The sequence below is a fragment of the Pygocentrus nattereri genome, chromosome 24, assembly GCF_015220715.1.
Source record: "Pygocentrus nattereri isolate fPygNat1 chromosome 24, fPygNat1.pri, whole genome shotgun sequence".
Lineage (NCBI taxonomy): Eukaryota > Metazoa > Chordata > Actinopteri > Characiformes > Serrasalmidae > Pygocentrus > Pygocentrus nattereri.
Window position 1 is genome coordinate 27,850,929 of NC_051234.1, and position 13,029 is coordinate 27,863,957.

The 13,029-nt window shown below is 40.7% G+C and overlaps 1 long non-coding RNA gene across 1 annotated transcript; it reads right to left on the reverse strand.

Annotated features, from left to right (window-relative positions):
• Window positions 1-5,979: 5,979 nt before the first annotated feature.
• On the reverse strand, window positions 5,980-10,822 carry LOC108443640. Its single transcript, XR_001859160.1, has 4 exons — window positions 10,710-10,822; window positions 9,688-9,859; window positions 8,854-8,985; window positions 5,980-6,415 (listed from the first exon to the last, which is right to left on the reverse strand). It is a non-coding gene; the product is annotated as an uncharacterized LOC108443640 (long non-coding RNA).
• Between the last annotated feature and the right edge of the window lie 2,207 nt (window positions 10,823-13,029).

Consider the following 13,029-nt stretch of genomic DNA (forward strand, 5'->3'; position numbering starts at 1 on the left):
CGGGCTTATATGCTCTGAGCTACCTGTCATATGACCACACACACAGGTGAAAACAGTTAATAGACAGGAAATTAATTGTGCTGATAGGAGCACTTTTGAGAGTTCGAAGTCACATGAGACTCCACAGAATCCTGGGTAATGGAGTTCTCTCCAAGGCTGGAGTCCGAGTGCAGATGTCTCTGGTCTCCCAGAGAATTCTGGGAGATGAAGTCTGTGTCCTCCATAGAGGGAGCCGAATGCATGACACTGAAGACATTTAGGCTTGTGCATTAAGTACCCTAGTACAAGTATTTGGAATAAGTAGAACATATCATCACTGTTATAACCTTCACTAATGTCTGATTTGAAACCATCAGCTACCCTTTGCCTCATGAGAACATTTCATGTTAGACGGACCACAAGCAATGGTCCAAAATGACTAAAATCTTCATTAAGAACTGTTTTTATTTTCCTAGTTACCACTTTTTTGTCACAACAGTGACTGGAATATATCTAAAAGCCTTCTTTAGTCATGGCAATAGCAACATTTCTCTGTTCATTGTTTCTGCCTTTCAGAACAGCGGAGGCTTTTCACTGGACAGTGTCATACCCTCAGGAAAAATGCACACCTACATTCCTGCATCTTTTAATGTTAGAAGTTATTGTTTACTTCTGTTGGGCATGAATTAACTTCCTTCCTTTTTGTTCCTGCCAGCAGTTCTTCTTGTTCTGTAAGCCCATTCTGTGAAGCTGCTTTTAGGATCCCACAACAACAGAAACATGTTATTAATGTTATTAACTCTCTTCAATGGGCTGTTTTGTGCTGGCAAGGGAACAGATATCTGATTCTAGTGATGGAAATGCCTTCTGGTTATTATGTTTCCTATTTATAAATTTGGAGCAAAGAGGAGAACTCAGCAGATCGGCTGATTTATTTATTCATTATCAGCCTGTTCCAAATTTAAACTTGGACTTTTAAACTAATGTAATCTGCACTCTCTTGGTTCCAGGAAAAATGAGTGACTATAATGCTGAAATGACTAAAAAGCTAAATGTACAGCAATGTACAAAACCGCACTGTAAATTGCAGTGGCTTGGTGGCGTTGGCTTGAATTGGAGCGCATGAGACAGTACATGTCCAAAAGAATTCAGATATTCATCCTAATTAGTGAATTCAACTACTTTATAGGTCAGTCTACATGCCACCCCTCACCTTTGGTCATGAGCTTTGGGTAATGACCAAAAGAATGAGATTGTGAATATAAGCTGCTTGATAGGGTGAAGTGCTCAGAGTAGAGCTGCCACTCCTCCACATTGAGATTAGCCAGTTGAATTGGTTTGGGTATCTAATCAGGGTGCCCCCTGGCCGCCTCCTGGTGGGGGTTTACCAGACATGGCCTATTGGGACGAGACCCTGAGGTCGTCCTAGAACCCGCTTGAGGGATTATATCTCCAAGGTGTCCTAGGAGTGGCTAGGGGTCCCATGGAATGAGCTGGAGGACATTGCTGGAGACAGGGTCATCTGTGATTCTATGCTCTCCCAACTGCTACTGTAACCTTATCAAGATTAAGCAGTTAAAGATGATGAATGAATGAATGAATGAATGAATGAATGAATGAATAAACGAATGAATGAACGAACAAACTACTTTATAGAAAACCATCGGCAATAAAAACACTTTGGAGCAGCCACACATGAAGCCAAGGTCACCATGCCCAGTGCCAAGCATTAGCCAGATGGTTTCAAAACTACCCCACTGGGCTGTGGAACAGTGGAAGTGTGTTCTCAGGAGTGATGGACGTTCGGGGTGAGTTTCAGTGATCCAGAACTGACCATCCAACATGACCTTACTAATAATCTTGTGGTTGAATGCAGTCAAATCCTCACAGCAATATTCTAACATCTAGTGCCTTCCCAGAAGAGACTGTTACTGCAGCAAAAAGTGAACAAATTTCCTATTTATACCATTTGATTTCAGAAGAAACATTAAATATGCAATTGTCCACAAACTTTTGGACACATAATGTATATAGGAAGTTTCACAATTATGCCAAAAAATTTCTCCCAGGTGCAGATAGGAGTTCATTACTGGTCAGCAAAAAGCTTAGTTTTGTGTTTGCTTAGGTGAGAGGGAAGTCTGTCATGAGCAGGTTTGGCCTAATTTTTAAAAGTCAGAGGTAATTTTCTTTTTGGGACAAAGTGAGTGTTTTAAATGTCCATCTTCATATCAGTTCAGTCTCCTCGTTAGAATGAGTCACTTTTCCTTGAAGCATGCACTGTCATCTAGTTTCCATAGAGACCCGTCGTCATGGCAACCTCATTCCAAATCGGCAGCAGAGCACAGAGAGATGTTCTCGCCGAGAGGAATCCACACTTCACAGCATACGCTCATATTACTGCCCTTATGAAATGAAGTAGGTATAGGGAAAATAAGAGACTGATTAAATTAAAAACTGTTTCTGAAGCCCTCTGGTGTAGCCCAGTGCACCTTTGCAAGAAATGGAGCAGCAAGGTTCATCCCAGTCTCACCTGGTGATTGTCTAAAGGCTCCAATTATACAGTGCCCAATGGCTTGCATATTTGTTAACACTCAGAAACAAACACAATCTAAAGCCCAGAGGACACCATCCCAGCGTTTTCCAACAAATACCCACAAACCCAAAATGTTCAGTTGGTGTGCCATAGCTTTGTGGGATTGTTGAGAAGTTTCTACAGTATTCTCCTTCATTCACATTTTCCTCAGGACTCAGAAGCAAACATAGTCCAGTCATCAACCCAAAGTTCTCCAACAAACACCCAAACATCTGGTTGGGGTGCCAGTTTGGGATGATTGAGAAGTTTCTACAATCTACAATGTTCTCCCTCAATCACATTTTCTTAAATAGTGAGAAGCAACAGCCTAGAACACACCAACCCAACATTCTCCAACAAATAAAACCCAAACATTTGGGTGATGTACCATACCAGAGTTGGGCTTGTTGAGAAGTTTCTAGAACGTTCTCCCTCATTCACATTTTCTTCAGGACTCAGAAGCAAACACAGTCTAAATTCTAGACTTAAAAATAAAGGCTCCTAAGTATTTTTTGATTGGACAAGTGACTTAGCCAGAATTTCATGTTAGGAAGGACCAGTTTATTGTTTGGAGGGCCCATCTTTTAATCATTAAGGCCCAGAGACGTTGATGTAGCATGCATGACAACGGTTTCTACAGTTAAATTATACTCCTCACTGGCTAGATAACAGCCTAGCACAGCTCAGGTAAGTTCACAGGATCAGCAGAAACAGTTGAGCAAGTAAATGCTGTGTTTACATAAAATGGTGTCAAAAAAAATCATTGTTCTGTGATTAACTTTGAGCCATGTAAATAATGCCAAGGTGATAGCATCCACTGAAAAATGGCGTTGCACGTTTGCACTTGACAACCTTTCACTTTCTAATATTTTTATTGGTGTTAGAGAACTTTGCTGTTTAACAATCAGAAATCAATGGGGGGGCAAAGCCTTCCCAGGCTTGGACCAGCTTGGACACATGGTTCTAGGAAGCCTTCACTTGGTGTCAAGCCTCTACATTATGGGCTGTCTCTGTTAACTACATCAAAATGTTGTAGTTTGTTGTGGCTACTTGACTGATCATGAGACGATGATTTTCTTTGAGCTTAGATTTTGTACTTTTTATCTTCTTCTGAATGACGTTTGTTCAAAGCATCTTACCTCACTACTGGAATGAGTCACACTCACTCAGTGCATAGTGACAATATGACATAATGACCATGAATGTGTATTTTTGGGTTCCCTGTGCAGAAGCTGAGTCTGTTCGGCCTTGGTGAAGCCAGGATTCGGGCACAGAGAAGCAAAGTGTCAGTACAAGCCCCACAAACAGCCTCGATTCTATTCTGGTCAGCTTCTATCCACACTACCTCTTACATAACGTTTATACGCTTCACTGATATAGCCGTGTGCTGCCTGGAGAAGACAGGCAAGTAGCTTATATAAAGACACTCGCAGAACTCTCACTAACTTGCTAGAGGAGAAATGAAGAGGGGGGGTGTTCATTTTGGACAAAAAGCAATGATCTTACAGCTGAGTGAATAGCTTTGTCTATTTTCAGACACCCAACTCACATGACTTTCATCTCCCCAAAGACATCTACCAAGAAGTCATTGTGGACTATGAATGCATAATTTTCAGTCTGCACTCACAGTATCACAAATGTGTTTCTGCACCAGAGTGTTATAAAGATGTTGACTAAGATGATGCTCTATATGATGCAATTCATCTAACACATCCTGTTATGCATTGCACCAACTCAGAAACAAGTTTTTACACTCTTAAAGGTATCAAAAGGGTTCTGCGGACATGGGGGAACCACGTTTGGTTCCCTGAAAAACCTTGCAATGGATCAGCATCACCTCTAACATCTCAGGTTTATTCATACTAAGGCTTATTATGCAGTAGACACAAGGACTACGGGGCAAATCAACGGAGCTATTTTTAAGTTATAGAAGCCTGTAAAAACTAGCAAAATTCCCATTTAACCTAATGAGCAATTTACCATGATTGGCAGCCTCTTAATCTACAACAGAAGTGCCCATTCCTGGTCCCAGAGTTTAGCCTGAACCCTACACTAACATACCTGATCCAGGTAATCTAGGCTTTCAGGGCATCTGACCATATGAGGCAGGTGTGTTGGACCTGAACTCTCCAGGGTGGTAGATCTTCAGGGACCAGGATTGAGCACCACTGCAACATAGCACCAGTCTTGGCAGTAGGTCATCTGACTGGGCAGGACTTGTTACTCAAACCTGATTTTTACTATTTTTACCTACCACTTTTACATCCAGTAGCTAAAACATGTATTTGTATATCAAGTTTTTAAATAATATTTTTTTTCCAGATGTTCCCCTCTCTCTGTGTGTCTCCAATTGTTCCCTCTTGCTATTCAAATTTTATGGATGCTACCAGCAGCCCTGATCTCCAAATTTGACATACATAGCAAGGGCAGGTGGGACATTTTCCATTTTACAAAAATATGCATCACTGAAACTAGGTAATGTGAAATTTGCAACCACATCAAAATGAGTTCAGTTGACTGATAAAAAAATAGTAATAATCTGATCTTAATAGTGTGACATTTCAAAAGGTAATTTTAAACTAATACAGCATCCAAAATAGGATATTTTCACAAAAATGAAATTTTTATTGAATGGAATTTTTGTTAATATCCTATAAAGCTTGCCTGACCTCTTGACATTATCTACAGAAGAACACATTTATGGGTGGAGAATGAATATATCAATCACAAGGTTCTTTTAAAAAATTGGTTCTTTTATGGCATTGCTCCAAAGAACCCATTTTGGCACTCTGATTTGTACTATCATGTATTGAGAAGATACAGTAAACTATGTCAATGGCTTTATATAGTTTCATAGTGCTGGAACTGTATTCAAGATACTGTTAAATATGACCTCTACTGTTAGGGGCCATGACAAGCAAGGATCTATTTGACATGCGTGATGTACTATTTTTGTTTTATTTTGTTTACGTCTGGCAAAGTGCAGTGTTGTGTCTGGGGCTGCGTGTGCTAGAATGGCACACTACCCTGCTTTCTGTGGGGGAGCTTTTGTGTGGGAAAGTTTCCGAGCAAAAGTGGGGCACGTTCTCCTGCACTGACTCCGCCAGCCCTTGGGGGCTGATTATTCAGTGTGAGTGTGGAGAAAAAAGCTCCTGGGGCTCCAGCCCTCCCCTTTCTACCTCGCCTCCTCCTCTTCTCTCTGGCTTTAGAGCAAGGCTTTGCACCCCAATCGTGCAGCTTCTTGTAGCATGACGTCCTACCGAAGCTTTCAGCTTGGCAAAGCATCAGCCAAGTGCAGATGGAACAGCTTTTTCTCGAACTACAAAGAGCTGTTTAAGAAATGTGCCTTAATGTTCACAAATACAATGCCCTCCTCAAAAAGTGGCATACTGAGCCGTATTGGGCCAAAATTTCTTTCATTAAAAATCTAACTTTCATTTGAAGTTTAATGATTAAAACTTAAAAATAACATAAGCCTGATCATGAAACAAATATTGTTGGCAATACAATTGTTGGCACTCCTTCATGTAATACTTTGTGCAGCCTCCCTCTGCAAAGATAACAGCTCTAAGTCTTCTCAGAAGACAGAAGAACACATGGCGAGGGATCTGAGACCATTCCTTCATACAGTATCTCTCCAGAGTCAGTAGTCCACACATGTGAACTCTCCTCTTCAGCTCATCCCTCAGGTTTTCTAAGGGGTTCAGGTCAGGGGACTGGGATTGCCATGGCAAAACCTTGATTCTGTGGTCAGTGAACTGACTGCTGACTGCTGGAAGATCCAAAAACAGCCCAGTTTAAGCTTCCTGGTTGAGGCAGTCAGGTTTTCCATGATATTGTGTCTCCAAATAAGTTGTCCAGGGCCTTTGGAAGAAAAACAGCTGCACATTATCACACATCCACCACCATGCTTCATCACAGTGATGAGATACAAAGATAGCCTTGTAAAAATGTATCTATGGCAAACTCAACTCTGGTGCCTAAAGGCTCTAATTTTGTGTCCAGAGAACACAAAAGTCCCACTGACAGTTACAGTAACGTCAAACAAACTGAAGATGCTTTACAGTAGAGGCTTTCTTCTGGCAACCACCACCATCACCTCCCCAAGCAACTTGGGGATATGTAGGCATCTAATCGCAGTTTGGGAGATACTCTGACCCCAAGACCCAACTAATGACTTCTTTTCCCAGCCATGATCCTTGAATATTCTTTGGTCACTCTAACAAACCTCCTCACCTAAGGTCAGTATAGACATACGTCCTCTTCCTGACAGATTCTTAATATCTCCAGTTGCTTTAAAGTTTTTAATTATTTAACTGGTGAAAATTTGGCTTTTTTTAGCCATTTCCTGATTTGTGCAGCTCACCAACCTTTGGCCGCACATCACTGCTGTGTTCTCTGGTCTTTCCTACAGTAAAGAAGGACTGAGGGAATTTAGAATATGTATCACTTCATATTTTTACCCCAGTGAAACAAGAATCGCAGTTCCTAACCACTTAGGTGAGTTTATGAAGTGGAAATATACATCAGTTAGAATTCACTAATGAGAATTTCTATGGGTGCCAACACTTGTGCCTCATAGATTTGAGAAAATAATTTATTTCATGATACAATTTTTATTTTTTTCCTTTAATCATGACTTCAAATAAAGGTTAGTCTTTTGTTAATATTTTAAATGAAATATCGATGGCATAGCCAATAAAGAATGTTTTTTACAGCTCATGTTTACCAGCAGTGCCACTATTAGTTTTTTTTACAAAAACATTGAGCTAATTTTGCGTTCATTATCCCAATCTTCTGTGAAGGTCCAGCACCCTTTGTCAATCAATAAAACAGTTCAATTGCCTTGATGTTCTTGTTGCCACCTTGAACGAGGCACCCAAAGAGAGACTATAAAACAGATTATTCTGCTTTCTCAGCAATTAATTTAGCCTTCTTTTACTTATCAACCAGACATTATATATTGCAGTAAGATTTCCAGAGGAAATTATGGTAGCAGAACAAAAACACATGAAAATACATATAATTAACATAAATGATAATGCATGCCACACATATTTTATATGCAAATATAATCAAAGACATGATTACATGAAAGAAAGAAATGGTTTCAAATGGCAATTCAAGAGATCACACACACACACACACACACACACACACACACACACATCCATATGCTCTGGCATGCACACAAACATATGGTTTGGGGTCAGGTTAATTTTTTAGCAGCCCCATGGGTTGGGTTTCAAAGAGTGATCCTTCTAGGACAATGGTTTCAGATAGGAGAGTTACCCCTACTGTCACTGGGTGTAATAGCCAGAGCTAAGCAGGACAGTCAGCCTTGATTTACCATATTACTTATATAATTGGGCCAAGTATAGACCTTTGAGGTACTCCACTCGCATAAGCATCAATGAACTAGGTTAAAGCTTCTAAGGGTTAACTTATTTCACAGATGCTTGTGTGCAAATTTTTTGCTGATTAATATAACCCAGTTTGTTGATGTTTATGATGTGCAAATGGGGTTCCTCAAGGGTCTGTACTTGGTCCAATGAATAGGTAGTTTAATTCAAAACTGTAAAATTGATATGTGATTGAGAAATTAAAATAAGACAACTTGTAGCTTTTTGAACACGTGGGGAAATCCTGTTGAACATGCAAATCCTAAAGTTTTAATCTTCTAAGTCACTTATCCTTCTGGGTCATGGGGGTGTTGGAGCCTATCCCAACAGTCATTGAGTGGAAGGCAGAATGCACCCTGGACAGGTTACCAGTCCATCACAAGGGAGACAGACATATACATTCACACCTAGGGGCAATTTAGCATGTCCAGTTGGCCCGACCACATGTTTTTGGACAGTGGGAGGAAACCAGAGTACCTGGAGGAAACCCACGCAGACATGGGGAGAAAAACAACTCCACAAAGAAAGAACCCTGGTCACCCAGCCGGGGAATCAAACCCAGGCCCTTCATTAACAAATCATTGCATACTTGGAATTACATATCATGTGAATTACATGTGAATTCCTAACATGTAAAGAAATGCTTTAAAGAAATGAGGAAGCTAAATGTGAGAGGGAGACAGCAATTAGAAGCATGTTTTATACTGTGTACTACTCTCAAATTCCCTTCCTGAGGTCCTGCAGCTCTCTACTCGACACTGATGCTGAGTAAGAGAGGCAGACAGAGCAGAATGAAGGTGCATTGCACATAAAGAGACACTGGTGCCCTCTGAACATAGGAGAAGAAAGAGAAGAGAAGGCTCAAGACAGTTTATCTGTGTGTGTGCACTGGGGACTCACTCGCTGCAATCAATGTGGCAAGCCTTGGTTCTTTAAGCTGCTGGGAGATGTGCTTGTCTGGATCAATGAGCAGGAGCCAGCAGCCTATTATCCACTAAATCTCATTAAAGCAAGGCGAGATGACAGAAACTACTGAGAGAGGGAGAAAGTGTAGTGTAAGAGGGCGTGTGTGTGTGTGTGGACTACATAAATGAAGGACAACTTGAAAAAGAAGCAGAATTAATCATCTCCCTCCTGTCATTGTTTACTCATGCAATACACAAGCATAAGAATTTAAATGAGAACCTATCTTCCTGCAACGTCAGGCACACTAACCCATATGTAAAATCATAGCTAATGTTTTCTTGCTAGGCCTAAAATTTGGAAAAATTGCCCCTCTTCATTTATACCTGTATTGCTGGAACATGCCTTGCTAGCCACAGCACTGCTCTTTTATATGTCCCTGTCATTTGTTGTGAGCTTTAATTTAGTTTTTGATAGAGTTAACAGCAGACAAGTCTATCTTAAAAGCTATTGTAAAAAAAAAAAAAAAAGTATTTGATTTGCTACTTATTGCACCCCAGTTCAGTGATGTTTTCAGCTCGCAAATGGAGTTCCTCAAGGATCAATACTCGGCCCTATGTTGTTTACATCACGTGCTAGTAGGATTGTCCATTTAATTCAGAACTGCACTATACGGTTGACTTGCACTTACACTCCAAACATTTTAATTTGATTCAGGAGACAGTAAATGCAAAATTAAGCAAGTTTTAATTTCAATGTTTTGTATAATACAGTTTGTAGCATTTTAACTGCACCTGATAGTTGCAGGTTTCTAAAATTAAGCATCCCCACCTGTAGAGTTCAGTGTCCAGCACAACTGCTTAGCCAGTAAGGGTATGACCTCTGTCTGTCTTGTCTTTGAGTGCGTGTCCCAGCAGGACAGAGGCAGGGGGCGGGTGGTGCCCGTGCTTTCAGCAACCTTCAGATCAGCTCAGTGCCGATAAGGAGAGCGGCAGAGCGACAGCTGCACTGACAGATCGAAATGACTTAATGAGAGACCTGCAACAGCATTGATCCTCTACACACACTCTTAATCGTTCACACTGCAGAGAGCCAGCAAGGTGTAGAAATCAACAAACACATACCCTGATCTAAAAGAGCATTAAGACTAATGCAGCCAGTATACATGATAAAGCAGCACATTGTGGTCATAGCAGGTAGAGAATTCAAAGAATGCAAATATACATGCTGCGATATATACACGAGAGATGTTTCATATATATTGAGTCATATATAATGCAGCTGTGCATTGCTAATAGATTAACGTTGCAAAATCTGCCTAATTTAGGTCAGATATGCTTGGCCGCTAATATAGAATAAAACAAAAAATCATTCCGAGTGGTCAACTATGCCCGTATAGGGCCCATCATTGAGAGATCAGGAATTTAGCACTATTCCATTCATGGCCAGGAGTCCAAGAGACCGTAATTGACCTTCCTCTCTCTGGGTGAGTAGGATGGTCCTCCACCTCTTCAATCGCTCTGCATGATGCTAGCCAGTGTGAGCTGACCTAACAGCATTATCAGTTTGTGTTCTCCTCTAAGTAAGTTGAGCTGATGTTGTGCTAGCGATCTGAATCACTATTCCATAAAGGCCACGTAGTCGAAATGTGTTTATATTAACCACCTAGTAGAAACAATATAGTAAGATATAATAAAAGGAGATTAATGTCTTCAGGGGAGAGCTAATGCCCAAAACCAGCTAGAAACAAAATCAACTAACAAACATAGGATGAAAAGAAAGATACACACAACTACGCTGCCTCGCTGAGCCAAACCTGGAGAAAATGGTAGCAAAGAAAACAGGGCACTCACCTCCGACCTTAGAGAACAAGAGTTACATGATTCATTACCAGAGACATTAAGGCTTATTAAGACAAGCTCAACCAAGGTGCGGGGTTTGATCTGGTCAGTGGGAGAGCGGATGGCCCAGATGCAACAACCAAAGCAGCCAACAACAGTCTTGCTTTCCCAGCACCTATTATAGCTGGAGCGCCCCCTGCTGTAGCCAATCAGTAGTCTCCAAGTTCTGGTCTTAGTAAAAGAACAGGTGAAACATGAAAAAGAAAGCCAAGAGGGCAAGGCAGCAAAACTGGTGTAACAGACATGACTAAATTGGGAATGTAATTGAGCTAGAAAAACCTCTTTGAATTTAATGCATGCATAAAGCAACTCTAAAATATATTTTACTGTTTTGTTTTGTATTGTTTATTGAATGCATTGGCTTTGAGTCATTTTCAAACTGCCCTGCTTGAAGCAGCCTGCTTTTTCTCTGCTTTGAACATGCTACACTCTTACCTCCAAGTGTGATGCTGATACAACAGTCTTTATAGTCAGTGTAAATTGCGAATCACAACCCATAACTGTGTCATATTTGAGTGGCACACAGTATCAAGAAGCATCTCTGAACAGCAAAAAATGGTCAAATAAAATATAAAAGACAATATATCTTATATATCTTATCATGAGATTTTTGTAAGCTTAAATTGACAAGTTATGAAGTGAAATGATCTCAATTCATATTCATATATTGATAAATAAGCTTATTCCTTGACAAGCAAATGTATATATCTTGACTTAAAGGTTAGGTTGGGAAATCCTTAATAAATACTGGTGTAAATGCTGATGTCAAGAGCCTCCGTAGTTGACTGAATTGCTTTGGCTTTTCTGTGACAAGCCCATCCTATGATCAGTCACTGATTGGTCTGCCTATTCTTTCTCTCTCGCCCACTGTATCTGTCCTTGGGCCGACAGGCTGCATTGTTGCCCGCTCTGAAGGTAAGAGCTTTGGGCCGTGGATTAGGAATCCCAGGACAATACCCCCTCCTTCTCTTTTATTCTGCGCTCTGCTCTGCGGTGAGGCGACACCCAGACTGATGGAGGGATAAGGAAAAAGAAAGAACAGCTTTTTATCTCTTATCCCTCTCTGGACCAGCATGCAGTCTCTCCCTCTTTCTCCCTCCCTCTCTCAGCACCTATCACCCCCAGCTTTGTGAATGCACACAGATTCTGATTTTTCTACCCTCTGTGCCAAGCATTAGGGAAAAAGGGCTTTTGTAGTGCCACACAATGCAGAGCTGATTGAAAGGTAACACACACCACACGCACAGCCAGGCTCGCCAACAATCAGCCTACATACCATGGCCACTGGTGTGGTGCAACCAGGCTGGACAGAGAAAACATTTTCCACAGTAACTGCCCCATATGTTTTCAAATCATGCTTATTTCTCACTTGCTTTTTTAAAGTATCCTACATTTGTCTTGTATGTTTTCACCCGGAAATCTGTGCATGGCATTTGTTTGGGTTTATGTGCTAATTACTTATTCCTAATTCTGATTGGCTGCCCTGGATTGTGACTCATTCAATAACTAGAACTATTGCGATATACTTATAAATTCAGTGTGGAATTGTAGAATTAAACTGCTGTAGGCTGAGAGGCGCACAGTGCCTGTCCTCTGAAGCAATCACCAATTCCAGAGTTCCAGATTGCCTATGTAAGCAACATTAGCAAATGAACTGTGCAAAAGGAGTTTCAGAAAATGGGTTTCTATGGCCGAGCAACTACACACAAGCCTAAGATCAATCACACCACTCTATCTGGCAGTCTGAGTCTGGGTTTGGTGAATGCCAGGAGAACATTACTTGCCTGAATTGTGAGAACGGTAAAGTTTGGCAGCCTGGTCAGTGATCCGTCACTGTTACCAAGTGAAGGGGCTTTTGCAGGGTGCCAATATATATGGACTGTATGGACTGAGATTTTAAAACTTTAATGAAAATGGATTGTTTAGATACTACATGAAACTCTGTTATTTAAAAGCAAGGGAAATTCAGTATAGGCCTTCTACATTTGGACCTCAGCTTGATTGTGATCTTATGTCTTGCAAATGATCTCTCAGCATAAATCACATATTCTGAAAAGCTGTTATTATTTGCGACTGAAGTGACCATTATCAGTAATTCTAATACGGCCTTACATCCCAAAGCCATGGTTATGATGGACTGTTTTATGTTGTTGCAACACAAAGTTACATTACAAGTTACTTACATTTCTAGACCATATTGATTGTTACTTATCACACCCCAAAAACTGATCATCTCACTACTCATTACTTCTGTGTTATTCTGCACCAAATG